General features: G+C 41.4%; 2 pseudogenes; one reads left to right on the top strand and one right to left on the bottom strand.

The window, feature by feature from the left end:
• Window positions 1–4,094: 4,094 nt before the first annotated feature.
• Window positions 4,095–4,308, bottom strand: LOC128255883 (uncharacterized; annotated as a pseudogene).
• A 380-nt stretch (window positions 4,309–4,688) lies between these two features.
• Window positions 4,689–13,586, top strand: LOC128255688 (5-hydroxytryptamine receptor 2B-like; annotated as a pseudogene).
• The last annotated feature ends 460 nt before the right edge of the window (window positions 13,587–14,046 follow it).

Raw genomic sequence — 14,046 nt, 5'->3', positions numbered from 1 at the left:
TTTTAGCCATTTGAAACAATGACACACGCATTGAGCAAAGTCAACAACCTTCACTGCTGCAACTTGCACTTGTCCTTGCTATATCCTGCTGCCATTGCTGCACTGAAAGAAATGAGTTGTAAATTGAAAAGGCTCATTGATTTTTAAAGTTTTTTTCTGACATTAAAAAGGCAAATATAATTAATTAATTAGGTTTGATTAATTAATTGTTTGATTAATTAGGTTTCAATAGTAGAAGCTATTAAGTTTTTAGGTTTTGGTTTTCGTTAAACCAAATAAAATAGCACAAGAAAATCTTGTTTGCTAAAAGTTGGTCTAAAGTTTTATTTTTAAAAATTTATGTTGAAACTACGTATTTGAAAGGTTTGATTAAAGAGCACCTTTAAAAAATAAACATTTATTCAAAACGCAGTCAATTATATTCTTCCAAAAAAAACGTAATAATAAATTAAGCTCAACAAAAATTAGACTGAAGTAGAACCATATATTTCAATGACCAGCAAAATATTTATTAAACAAATATATGATTGTGTGAGATTTATTGAACTCTTACAATTCAAGTTTTAAATATACTCGCAGTTTTAAAGACTTCTTTAATTTTACAAAGGTGATTAAAGCCTGAATCGAAGGTTAATTTTGGTATGAGGTATGCCTTTTTTGTCTGTGTGCTGTTGCAGCTTGAAGGGGCCGCACGTCACGCACTGGAAAATGCTTAACGCTCCCCAGCACACCACGCTTAAACTCGAACCAAGAAGGAGGACTGGGACTAAGAGTTTTACGTGCTGTTGCGGCGAAGGACGTCGCGCAGCCAGTTAAAGTTTCTGGTGTTTAGTATGATGCTTTAAAATATTAAAAGTGTGCAACTTGAGGGTCTCAAAATTACACAAAGATAGTTACTTAGGGGCACATTAAGATAGTTCCGGTCATAGAAATAAATTGCACTCTTTGCGGTCTAAATGCCACGGGATGGCTTCAATCTGGGCCCACGCGTGTATGCGCAATGGTTAACCAATTGCAACAATCAATGTTTTATTGTTGAACAAATACGGTAGGCAAGTCCGGGGCTCTAGCCGCAAGCCACAAAGCCAGCCAACTTGAGAGCAGGAAAAAGCAGGAAAAGCCCGAACAGGCAAATAAATGAAGGCCGTAATTATTGCCGAGGAAAACACAGAGGCCGGAACGGGGCCAAAATGTCACGTACTGGCAATAAACCGCTGCTAATTTACGATGCCCCGGACTGCTTCTGGTCCAGATCCTGGCCCAAGTCGAAGTCGCAGTCCAAGTCGAAGTCCAAGTCCTGTTCCTGCTTGCCTCAGCCACTAACAAAAGGCGGCGGAAGTCAGAAGGCAAACGCCTAAGCAGTTTGGCCAACTCGAGAACTCCGGAATTTTCGCATTACGGCCGCTGCATAGAAATGGCCATCAAATTGACGGCGAGAGGGCGAACCTATCGAAACTGCCAATAACGAGGACAAAGGCCTAATGCGCATTAGCCGCCCTGGAACGTGCATTAGTTATATTAAAGGATGTCCAGCAGTCTGTGGACTTTGCGTGGAGCTTGCATTGTCCGCAAATGCGTTTTGTTTGCATCCATTAGCGGAAACGCACTGAGGCAGAACAGCGGTCAGCAGATTTTCCCATTTTCCCATTTCCCTGCCTTAATTTCCAAAAAATTATTGCGCTGAGGATTCGAAACTCAACAGGCAGCAAAGAGCGCAGAGAGCAAAATGTGAATTCGAGTTCGAAAAGTGGGTTCTCTTAAACTCGCCGCCGTGGAGACTTGCCACAACTTGCGTATAAGAGAGCGTTTTGCGCGCCTGCGTCTGCGGGAAAAGTCTACAGGAAAATCAGCTGGTTTCGGTGATTCCGTCTGCTCGAAACGGCCACATTGAAGCAGTTTGTCAATAGTTACGCTCAGGACGCGACGCGTCTGCCGAACCGTTTAAAGAACGCCGAGAAATCTTAGAATTCTTAAAACATATTTAATACACATTTGAAAGACCCAACTCCAAAGACTGAAAGCCAAAATCAAAACTATCGCACTCACAGCTCTGTAATGTAATACGGGTATAGAAAGCAGACAAAATGCTTTATTTAATTGTTCAAGTCGTGCGAGTTTTCACCTACTTACCTTTTTTTCTGAGTAATTAAATAACCAAAACAAGCGAGACCCGCATAATTAGCTGGCAAACAGGAAAAACCCCCAGACTGAGTACAAAATCAAAAAAAGATAAATACGAATACAAATCAGCCAAAGAGGCAAGGCGCACACAAACAACAAGCCGAGCGGAAGCTGTCCGCATATGGGTGTGTGCGGTGGTGGTTGTGTGTGAGTGAGGTCCTCCGGAAGCGGGAACATCATCATCAGCATCTTCACATCCTTCGTGGTCGCCGCTGCTGTCGTCATCGTTGTCACAACTCGGCATAAATATTTATGTTGACGAATCTACCTGCGGCAGAGCGTCGCTAATGAAGCGGCCAAAATGAAAATGAAAGGACATAATATGTTATGTGTGAGTATAATGAATACGAATTGTATTCCGCAAGGCCAGCAGGGGGCTGCCAGTGCACTTTGTATCACGAAAAGCGCTCGGGGAACTCTTGCATTTTGTTTGCCTTCCGTCTGGCTGTATTTTCTGCTCTTGGTGCTCTTGGTCTGGTTCGTTTGGTGCACAATTGCACTGTTCTTCGGGTAAGTTTATTGGTTCGCAACTTGATTGGTTGTGTCGGGTTGCAATTAGGCAACTGCATTAGGGAAAAGTTTCCGCTGGCAAGTTCGAAACTTGAGTGCAAATTGCTGTCGTCCAATCATCTTCATAAAGTTTTCGACACGAGTCCATGAACTCTGTCATTGTTTCGGAGCCAATCCATTGTTTCCATTCAGCCGCTAACTGAGTTATGACCCCATTCGACTAGCACACCCCACCCCCTGCTAATTGGTACATTGTGCGAGTCATTCTGAGGACCCGGGGTGATCAAAACCAAAAGGCTGCTAAGAGATTACGCTGACACAACGGGAGCAGCAGCAGCAGCAGCAACAGCAGCAGCAACGACAAAGAAAGGCCACTGCCAGCAGCAGACATTCAACAGAACTTTTTGTATTTATTAGAGTATGAATTAATTCAAGTATGAGCCGTGGTGTGTGTGTGTGTGTGTGTGTGTGTGTTGTGCGGGGGAAAGAGTTAAGCCTGCGGGGCACATTCTGAATCAGATTCGTAGAACGGAAAGGAACGGAACGGAAGGGGCCAGGGGAGGGCCACCGCAGCCCGACGCGATTTTCCTTTTTTCTTCTTCATTTTTTTCGACTATCCCCTAAGGCGAATTTTGTTGCAAACGTTAGCACATTTTTTCACTCCGCCCAGTGTGTATGGCGAATGTAATTCATGTACACGACCTTGGTATATAACAAAAAAAAAAAAAACTCGCTTTCATAATTAAAATGCAAAATATATGTCCCAGGGTGGCGACCTCAAAATACCTCGCTGATACCTCGTTTTGAGTGGACTGTTCCACTCGATGCTTTAAATGCACTCAAATTTTATAAGCCCTTATCCCTAAGCATACTTTTGGGCAGTAAAAAATGCAACAAACGCAAAAACTAAATGCGGGTTTATATTTATACTATAAAAGCGTTGCTTAACGTGCCTTGAACTCCAAGCCGCACATATATATTTGGTGCATTTATTAATAGCAGTTTCAGCTGGGGACCAAGAAAACCTCTGATTACGATTACCTTGACTATGAAAATGTTTCTCACACATGAGCTTGGCCATTAACATTTTAGTCTATGTTGGGCCAGGCCGAAGGCAGCAACTATTCAGCGAGGGTTGGGTGAGGATTTCCCTCGAAATTCGCTGCAAACGGAGCTGGAGATTTCCGCCGACTGCAATCCATCAAGCAGCCTTCGCAGGCGTTGGCCCCAGTGTTCGCTTCAGACTGGTTAACTGCCTTCACCCGGGGACACCTTGACACAGACAAAGGTCAGCCAGTGTGTTGGGCGCACAAAGGGCAAGTGGCAGCCGAACCCAGCACACTCCTACCCACCCAAACAACCAACCAACCAACCTCCATGGCCAAGTGAAGCAGGAATGCAGATGCCCCAGCGATTCAATAGTTTATTGTATTTTTTCGAAACCCCTTTCGTACGGCTATGCACATCAGTTTCGCTCCAGATTCGGTGGGCGGTTGAGGAAGGGATTGCCCTCATACCTATCGTATCTATAGGGCTCCCTTACTCCGCTGGAAAATCCGGGTGGGGCAGCAGCAGCAGCAGGAGCTGCATCGTGAATCCAAGTGTTAGCAGCCACATTTCCATTGGAACTGAGCAAAACAAGCTGATAGCACGAATAGCGTCAGCACACAGATACTGCATAAAGCACGGAGAGAAACGTTTTTAACAGATAAAATTTATAAAATATAGAAAATACTTAAAGATTTAAGTATATTCTAGTTGACCAAACATTATTAGCAATATATAATACTATCAGGAGTTTCACAGAAATCACTACTGTGTGAAAGTTATGCATTAAAATTTTAGATTTAAAATATATATTATTGCATACGTCTAGCCACCTTTTAAAGGGATTTTCAAACAACAGTATTTCAGTGGAAAATATATTAAAATTCCTACCTGGTTTTAATATTTATTTGCTTAATGCTTTTGCATATCTACACAAAATTTGTGTTCACTAAGACATGATGTTGTTTATACATAAATTGTAAAATCACTCAACTATAATGTAAACGCCATCCCAAACATTATAATTTAAGTGTGCGGGATTTTCCCAGCTCGCATCGAGATAAGGATGCTGGGGTCAAGGGGCTTACAGTGGGTTGGCAGCTTGTAAAAACTTGTGAAAGAGTTCGCTCGATTGAAATGATTAATTAATTGGTGGAATCGAGGTAAACTGAGCGCGTCGAGACGAGCATCATTTATCATGGTGTGGACTTAATTCGAACGCTTCGGCTTCACTGGGGAAATGAAAAATAAAAGGAAAACGGTGTTATATCAGGACGGTACATTATGATTTCGTCTAAGGCTTTTTTTCCTTGCTTTCCATAGACCTATCTTCCGTTGTTTGCCATTCATCTCTGACTCCCCATTGACTCTCGAACCGCCCTGTGTTTTGCAGTTTACGTGTTAAGTGCTTGGCAAGCACGATTAAGGCGCTTTATCACCCGCAAGAACGGCAGCAACACGAACGACAAGCACGCCAGCAACAGCAACAGCAGCAACAGCAACAGCTGCGACGGCAGCAGCAACACATCGCACTGTAGTCACACACATTGACACGCCCCCAATCCAGACACACCTACATACAAATACATTGCCGGATATACACGAACGAGATGCTGAAAACTGTGACAACAGCAATGGCCGCCACGAATGACGATGTGCCAGCGAGCATTTTGGAAATAGAACTGCCAGCCATTTTGCTCAACGAGAGCCTCTTCATCGAGCTGAATGGCAATCTCACCCAGCTGCTGGACACGACCAGCAATCTCAGTCAAATCATCTGGAATCGCAGCGAAAACGGTTATGGCAGCGGCAACACTTCGACACTCGACATGGACGCCGAGCAGAGGGCGGCGGTCGAGTTCTGGCTGCTGGTCAAAATGATCGCCATGGCCGTCGTCCTGGGAGGATGATACTCGTCACCATCATAGGCAAGTACTTAATCAAAATCAAATCCGAATTTAAATTACCAAACAAAAGGAAGTTTCGGTGGGGCAGGGCATTAAATTATTCCCAAATTTATGCCCCCGGGATGAGGCTGGCAAAGTTTCCATATCGCCACCAAAAACTGAACTGTAAATGAAGTGAAATTTATGATGCAGAAGATTTTTATTGCGCCCCCTTGGAAGATTTTTATTGATTTTTGGGCTTACAAAGATGATTTGCTGCCGCCTGCCCAAAGAAATGGGCTCGAGTATAGACCTGGCGATGGATGATGGGTGATGGGTGATGGGTGTCGGGTGCTCAAGGGTGGCTGATTGTTTTGGTTGGCTGGATGATGTACGAGGAGTTCTTTGAGTTGGGCGCCGCAAGGATGCGAACCAAAGTTTCCAAAAATGTTTGCCGCGGCACGTGAAAAGCTATTAAAACGGCGCCAAGGCGTCAAATGCAAATAACGACAAGCACACACACACTTTTGGCACACTAGAACGGTGTTGGTTGGGATACAGATAAAAAAAATTGGTTCAGTAAACCTACTTCATTTTTAGATTAATTTCACAAAGAACAAAAATGCACTTTGTTTTCCTTTTTTATGGTTTTTTTTATAAAGAAAAAAATGAGGAATTAAAATTTGTATTGCACAAGAAACATATCATTTGAAATTCTGTAAATCGGGTGCAAAATTAAATTACTGCAAGTCTATATACCATTGTATAGGTAGGTAGATTACAATGGTCCACATTTATATGACAATTTAAGGTTTATATTGAGCGCTTAGATGCATTAAAGGCATACCATCCAGGTGGTGTAGATTTGGGTTTCCATTGGGACTCTTTTAAGCGAATCAATAAATGAGAAATGGAACTTTGAGACTAACCCCTAAACTTAAAAAAAAACTATAATTTTGAATAGTTTTTTTTGCATCAAAAACTACTATAATGCCACGAGTTCGGTTTTTTTTCTGCCACTGTAAGGAAAAGCTAAACATTAAAAGTTAAAACAGGAAGCTTTTATTTTACAAACTGTCAAGCATGTCTGCTCATAGTGCACAAGGTGACGTTGTTTAAATTACTTTGAAGCTTCTCGGCCATCTAAATATCAAAATTAATTAATCTGAACTTAGCATAATTTTGAAATTACCTTAAACGTCACAGAAAGGGTTTGCCCCAAAAGCCATACCGCACAAATCGCCAATTTCTGCAAGATTTTGCTACGTGTTAACACACACACATCACACAGGTGCCGGCAGTTTGGGTGCCAAGGCGAGCACACGTCTATGCGCAACATTTCCCCGGCAAGACGTATGCAAATGCATTTTCTGGCTCGGGCCAAGCGACGACAAAACGTTTTGACAACCTGCAGACAAGCTCGCTGTCTCAGCAGCTCCAAAAGCAGCTCGGCTTCGAGGGGGGTGCCAAGGGGGATGTCGAAGGGGGCTGGCGTCACTCTGGCTGCCATGGAAAGGGGGTTTGGGTTTGGGTTTGGGTTTGGTCCAAAGTGTGGGCGAGAAGGAGAAAGGGGGGATCACTGCGGCAATTACAATTTGCCAAGTTGCATGCGTTAATCAAAGCAAGCAACGACAATAATGATGGCGATGATGGAGCCGGCTGCCATCCAGTTCTCATTTGCATCCCGCAGGCGAGGACGGCCAAAGAGATCCTGGGAAAAGAGAGCTGGGAGGCTGACACATGCACGATTGCCAGCAATTAGGCTGGCAACTGAAGACTCCTTTGACACGGAGTCTTTGCCACTGATTGATTTTGCACGAATCCATTGAAAGTTTTTCCCCCGAAAACGACACACAAAAGTTAATGACTCTGGCCACTCAAAGTTTTCAGTTAACTGCAGACGAGCCAGTTTACTTATTCATCGCCAACGATACGGAAAGCTTACTGCTGCATTTACCGTCTCACTAAATATATTAATTTATCAATTTATCGCTTTCTGACGGCGTTTCTGTTCTCTGTTCCACTGTCCACAGGAAACGTTTTCGTAATTGCCGCCATTATACTCGAGAGAAACTTGCAGAATGTTGCCAATTATTTGGTTGCATCTCTGGCAGTGGCTGATTATTTGTTGCCTGTTGTTATGCGGCGCGTCTACGAGGTAAGTTGTAGTTCTCCCCCACCTTACACAGAAAGAAACAAATACAAGTCAATGAATTGTATATTCACACACCCTTTGTTAAATAGCCAGTTTAGGAATTTATTCAAATTAAGAAAGAACCAAAAATACAAAACACTATAGAGTTTTTTACTGTTACTGATAATCAAATTCAAAAACTTTTTAAGATGATCAAAGTATTGATTTTGTATGAAGAAATGTATTACTTATTTGAGCTGTAATTGTAATTTATTGTTAGCTAATATTCCTATAATGGAAAGTCTTAAGAACGAAATACCCAATTGTTTGGTTCTGTGCACTGTCCCTGCCATTGCTGAACCAACTCGATTACCCTAATGGAAACTTGAGCAGGAACGGCTGGCAAATGAAAATAGGCGCCAAAGAGTAGACACTGGCCCTGGGCCACCTCGTTTGCTGGACGGCTAATGTTGTTAAATGGCATCATCATCATCACTGGCAAACAATGTGTTGCTAAATGTCAGTCCCTTTCTTCTTTTATTTCCCCTTTTGGTGAATGAAAACTCTCCGCGGCAGATAAGTAATGGATGGATATTGGGACCGGAACTGTGCGACATTTGGACGTCTTGCGACGTCCTTTGCTGCACAGCATCCATTCTGCACCTGGTGGCCATTGCGGCGGACAGGTGAGTGCTGCCAGTCGGCCAGCTATTACAGCTATTTCCCGGTCCCGGACAGATGGCAATTTGGTCCTCCTTCCGTTGCAGATACTGGACGGTGACCAATATCGACTACAACAATCTGCGGACGCCGCGCCGCGTATTCCTCATGATTTTCTGCGTCTGGTTTGCGGCCCTGATTGTTTCCTTGGCGCCGCAATTGGCTGGAAGGATCCGGATTACATGAAGCGCATCGAGGAGCAGCACTGCATGGTGTCGCAGGATGTGGGCTATCAGGTGAGACATACTGATTGCAGTCATCTTCTGTTGGGGAGCTTAGTTTGTGGCCATTGTTTGTGTATGGGTGACACCATGTAGAATATAAAGACAAATTTAAAATATAAGACATAAACTACTATAAAAGACCTATATTTTATTAAGAAATTATAAAAATAGCTATACAACTTTTTTCTTTATTTCAAATTTGTCCTAATATTACTTAAAAGCTTCTTCCTTAAATAAAATGAACCACAATTTTGTATATTATTGAACGATGTTTTGTTTTAATAAAAAAAAAAAACTAACTTTTTTTTTATTTTAGCAAAATAAGGTTGAATCAAAAGTTGCACTTGTAAATAGCATTCCATAAATTAAAATTCTATGGTTATTATAAATGATTTAAACGATATGTTTTTGAAAATTTTAATTGTTTAGTTGTAATAAAAACTTTTATTTTTTGTACCCTTTATAGATATTCGCCACCTGTTGCACGTTCTATGTGCCGCTGCTAGTAATTCTGTTTTTGTACTGGAAAATCTACATAATTGCCAGGAAGCGCATTCAGCGGCGAGCTCAGAAGTCCTTCAATGTCACACTAACTGAGACCGACGTAAGTTGATCAATAGGCAATCTCAGCAGAAGCTAAGTGCCTCACAAAATCCAAGTGATAAATGCCAAGTGTCCACTTAGCCAGCCTCCGAGGAAAGAGTGCAAAAATTACTCATACGCCCAGTGGCACAAACAAAGATGCTCCACATTTCCCTCTATTTTTTTCGGAGGCTGGCCGAGTGGATGTTGAGGCCGCTGCTCCAGAAGTGTATTTGCTTGCCTGCCATAATGAGTGTGTCATTAACAGAAACAATAATGTGAATGGAGGTTGGAGGTCGGGGAAAGTCCTCAGCTGCTCATTAGCATGCCCAAGTGAGCACTCGAGCGAGCCGCTGCGGCGAAAGCCAAACAAATGCCAGCCGAGATTTATGATCACCCCAATGTGTGGCACTGTTTAGCGGCAGAATAGCAACACTGTTGTTAATTCAATGTATAATCAAACTAATTTTAAATTAAATCGTCATCTTCTAAAGCTTTTAAGAGTTATAATTATATTTGTTATGGACTAGATGTGCATGTCAAACATATAAATGTTTAGAGAATTTTTGCGGATATAAATTCTTTACAAATTAAAAGTGTACAAGCCAATAAAGTTAGGGAAGTGTTAATTTAGCTGGATAAACTTGTCATATAGTAAAACAAGAGCTATATTTTCTTAGTGTACCTAAAATACCTAAAGCGATAGCGAATTATTTGATTGGTTTTTATTGCGTTGACAAGACACAAGCCCAAATGTGCTTCTCCGAACAGTTTTCATCAAGTTCATAAAGAAGCACTGTCCGTAAACAAGTCTAGTACAAGCTTTTCGCACGTATTTATTTATACCAAATCAAGTGCGATTCCACGGTGCGGGAGCTGAAGAAGGAGCGTGGCAAGCGGCGGGCGGAGCGGAAGCGCCAGGAGGCGGGGGGAGCGGACCGCCCGGGGGCGGGGAGGCGGACTCGCAGCTGCAGCGGCGCCCTCGCAAGCGGATCCGCAATATGCTTTGGCCGCAACACGAACACGGCCCAACATCACGGCGGGGGTCCGAGGGAGCGGTGGCCAGATCGATGGCCGCCATAGCCGTCGACTTTGCCAGCCTGGCCATTACGACTGGGAGGAGACCGAGTTCAGCACCAGCAACTACGACAACAAGAGCCACGCCGGCACCGAGCTCACCACCGTCTCCAGCGATGCGGACGATGTAAGTGCGGCTCTTGTCCCTCCATGTATTGTAAATTACAGTAAAGCTTTTAGATTCAACAGTTAAATTTAAAAGTAAAATAATTAATAAATAAAGCAAATTATTATCAAATTTAAACAATCGAAATCGATCGATCTCAATCGATTTTATGAAACCATTGTAACGTAAGATATTATGTAAATTGGCTTTGCAATGTTCGAAAAATACTTCAGTATAATTTTAAGTGTTCCATAACCCGTAGAAAAATTGATCAGTTGACAAAAACACTCATTTAATACTTTTTAAAATAAAATTTTGCCTTTAAAGAAAAATATTTTTAAAGGGTGTACATTATTACAATAAATTATTGTAACAACATCGTCAAAGAGATTACTTTTACTACACCCAGAGAAAACCCCATGAAACACTAAAATATTTGAATGTAATATTGTTTTTCACAATATAAGCTTACTTAAAATAAACTAAAACATCATAATGTAATTAAAACATTGGTTTCCGATAGTAAATTGTAGATTTCAAATTTTTGTTAATTAATTTTTAATTCCATAATTAACAAGAAGGAAAGCAAACTTCGGCAAGCCGAAGTTCATATACCTTGCAGCTATTGCATTAATTAATACTTTTGAAAACATTTAAATTATGATTTACTTGAGTATGTGCTGAAAAACATTGAAACTATGATGATTTGCAGCTCAATTATTAGATAGTTATTTTATATATTTTATTATTTCTATGGGAGCTATATGCTATAGACGTCCGATTTTGATAAAATTTATACCATAATTCTGAAATAATTAAACGTTGGTATACGAACTAAACCAAAAATTAAAAAACATAAAAGTTATAATTTTTTTTCATTATTTTTCCGATTGTTCCTATGGAGCTATATGCTATAGTCGTCCGATCCGGCTCGTTCCGACTTATATACTACCTGCAATAGAAAAACAACTTTTGGGAAGTTTCATGCAGATAGCTTTAAAACTGAGAGACTAGTTTGCATATAAACGGACGGACAGACGGACAGACGGTCAGACGGACGGACAGACGGACAGACGGACAGACGGACATGGCTAGATCGACTCTACTAGTGATGCTGATCAAGAATATATATACTTTATAGGGTCAGAAAACGTCTCCTCACTGCGTTGCAAACTTCTGACTGAAATTATAATACCCTCTGCAAGGGTATAAAATAAAAGTTGAAGAGTAAAATAAGTACAGAAAATATTTAATTCAAGGTGAAAATATTGGATTTACTATAAATTTTCTCTGGGTTTAGTGGTTGGTCTCTATTACGTATTTTTTACACGTTTTTTAAGCTAAATCTTATTTATTATATGGAATGATTAATTTAGTTATCCGCATGCCTAAGAAAGAAAGCTTTTCTGTAGCATAGTCATAGTCATTTGTGCGTTGCTCGTCCTTTCTTTGCGTGAAATTAACCCTTGACCCCGCTCCATCCGCAGTACCGCACCAGCAACGCGAATGAAATCATCACGTTGTCGCAGCAGGTGGCCCATGCCACGCAGCACCATCTGATAGCCTCGCATCTGAACGCGATAACGCCGCTGGCCCAGTCCATCGCCATGGGCGGTGCTGGCTGTCTGGCAACGACCTCGCCCTCCGCCGATGGAGGGGGAGAGGGAGCAGAAGCAGGTGGTGCCTGTGGAGCCGGAACGGAGGGCAAGCAGTCCGGGGAAGAACGCCGGAGTGGGCCTGGGCGGAGTTCTGGCCAGCATCGCCAATCCGCACCAGAAGCTGGCCAAGAGACGACAGCTCCTGGAGGCCAAGAGGGAGAGGAAGGCGGCCCAGACTCTGGCCATCATCACCGGGGCCTTCGTCATCTGCTGGCTGCCGTTCTTCGTGATGGCCTCACAATGAGCCTGTGCAAGGAGTGCGAGATCCACACCGGCGGTGGCATCGCTCTTCCTCTGGCTGGGCTACTTCAACTCGACCTTGAATCCGGTATGTAAATTACTGCCTCGCCTTGGCCTAAAAGGTCTCTTAAGTTTTGGTTCTTAAAAGCCAACTTTTCGATCTCTGTCATCTTTAAAGCTATAATTTAAATTTCGTTTTAAAACATTTTAAATCAGTGTAAAATCGCTTATATTTCAATTGCATTTACTTGTTGATAAATCGATTTGAAAACGATTTAAAAAAAAATAAAACCTTAAAAACTTTTGTTTGTTAATACTTAGACTAATGTGTTCTTTTTAATTTTCAATGCGATAACACTTAAAAACTTAAGCCTGACTTTTTTGTAACCGCCTTTTCACAATTAAAACACGGTGATTTATATGTATCTTGTTTTTCAATAGGTGATTGCTTAATTCAAAAATTAAATGAAACTTTTTAATAATATTTAAAAAAAGTTTTTTAAATCCAAATGAACATTTCGATTGCTAACAATTTCTTTATATAATAAAAAAAATCATTTGCATTTTTTGCCAGGTCATCTACACCATCTTCAATCCAGAATTTCGACGGGCCTTCAAGAGGATTCTGTTCGGTCGAAAGGCCGCGGCCAGAGCACGCAGTGCGAAAATTTGATTTCAACTGAAGGATAACCAGGACCTGTATTTGTAATTAGGGTCAGGGCGGGAATAAGGCAAGGACAGAGTCGACTGGAACGCAATATGCTACGGAATTGGCATTGTATAGGGTGTAATTAGCAAGTAGAGACGATGTTTTAGCAGAGACAATCCGACCTAGCTGTAACTGAACAACTAAAATTCCTCACCACACACACGTGCCCCAAAAAGACAAAACCCGAAAAAAAGGAATGAACATTATGAAAACCGAAACTAATAGAGTAAATGAAACTTTGAATTATGGTAGCTGATACTCACTAAATATAAATTATGCATATGTAAGGTATAAATATTTCTAAAGTCTTCCCCGTGTCTTAAAGAAACCCGAGAGTAGTATGTGTAGAAGCCCTAGAACCATAAGTAAGTTTGAAGAATAATGATCGGAGATCGAAGATAATCGGTTATAGGCTGGGTCCAAAGAACTTCTTACGCTTTTATATTCTGTGTTAGTTAATCGTGTTTAGTTATAGCCTAAGCTGCGAAATGCTCAATTATTTCAATTGGATAAGTACACTTACATGAAAGTCAATATCAAAAAAAAAATAACGAATTTACACAGCAAACTCATAACGACACTGAATCCTTTAATGTTGCATAACAACACAACGGGCTGGCCACCGGACGTCACAGCTAATTAGGCAAGTACACCCAACTTTGTTCAGCAAAATTAGCATAAATTCAAAACCGAAAGTTGAACTTTTGTTGCTAATATTCCTCACACATACACATAACACTGGAAAACCATGAAACCGCAACAAAAAGTTTGAGCCATGATACATGATATGCAGTTATACGCCACACGCATTCGTACCTAGTCGTATATATAGTATAGTATAGTATTGTATAGTATATTTATGGTTCAATTTTTGAAAAGTTTTCTTGTAAATAAACGGACTTACAGTTTTAGCAAATAGTGAACCAACCAAAACCTACAACCACAACAAGAGCAACAACCACTCAAAGACAA

Source organism: Drosophila gunungcola (assembly GCF_025200985.1).
Source record: "Drosophila gunungcola strain Sukarami chromosome 2R unlocalized genomic scaffold, Dgunungcola_SK_2 000012F, whole genome shotgun sequence".
NCBI lineage: Eukaryota > Metazoa > Arthropoda > Insecta > Diptera > Drosophilidae > Drosophila > Drosophila gunungcola.
The sequence above is the reverse complement of the archived record's forward strand: the minus strand, read 5'-3'. Positions and strand labels throughout refer to the sequence as shown.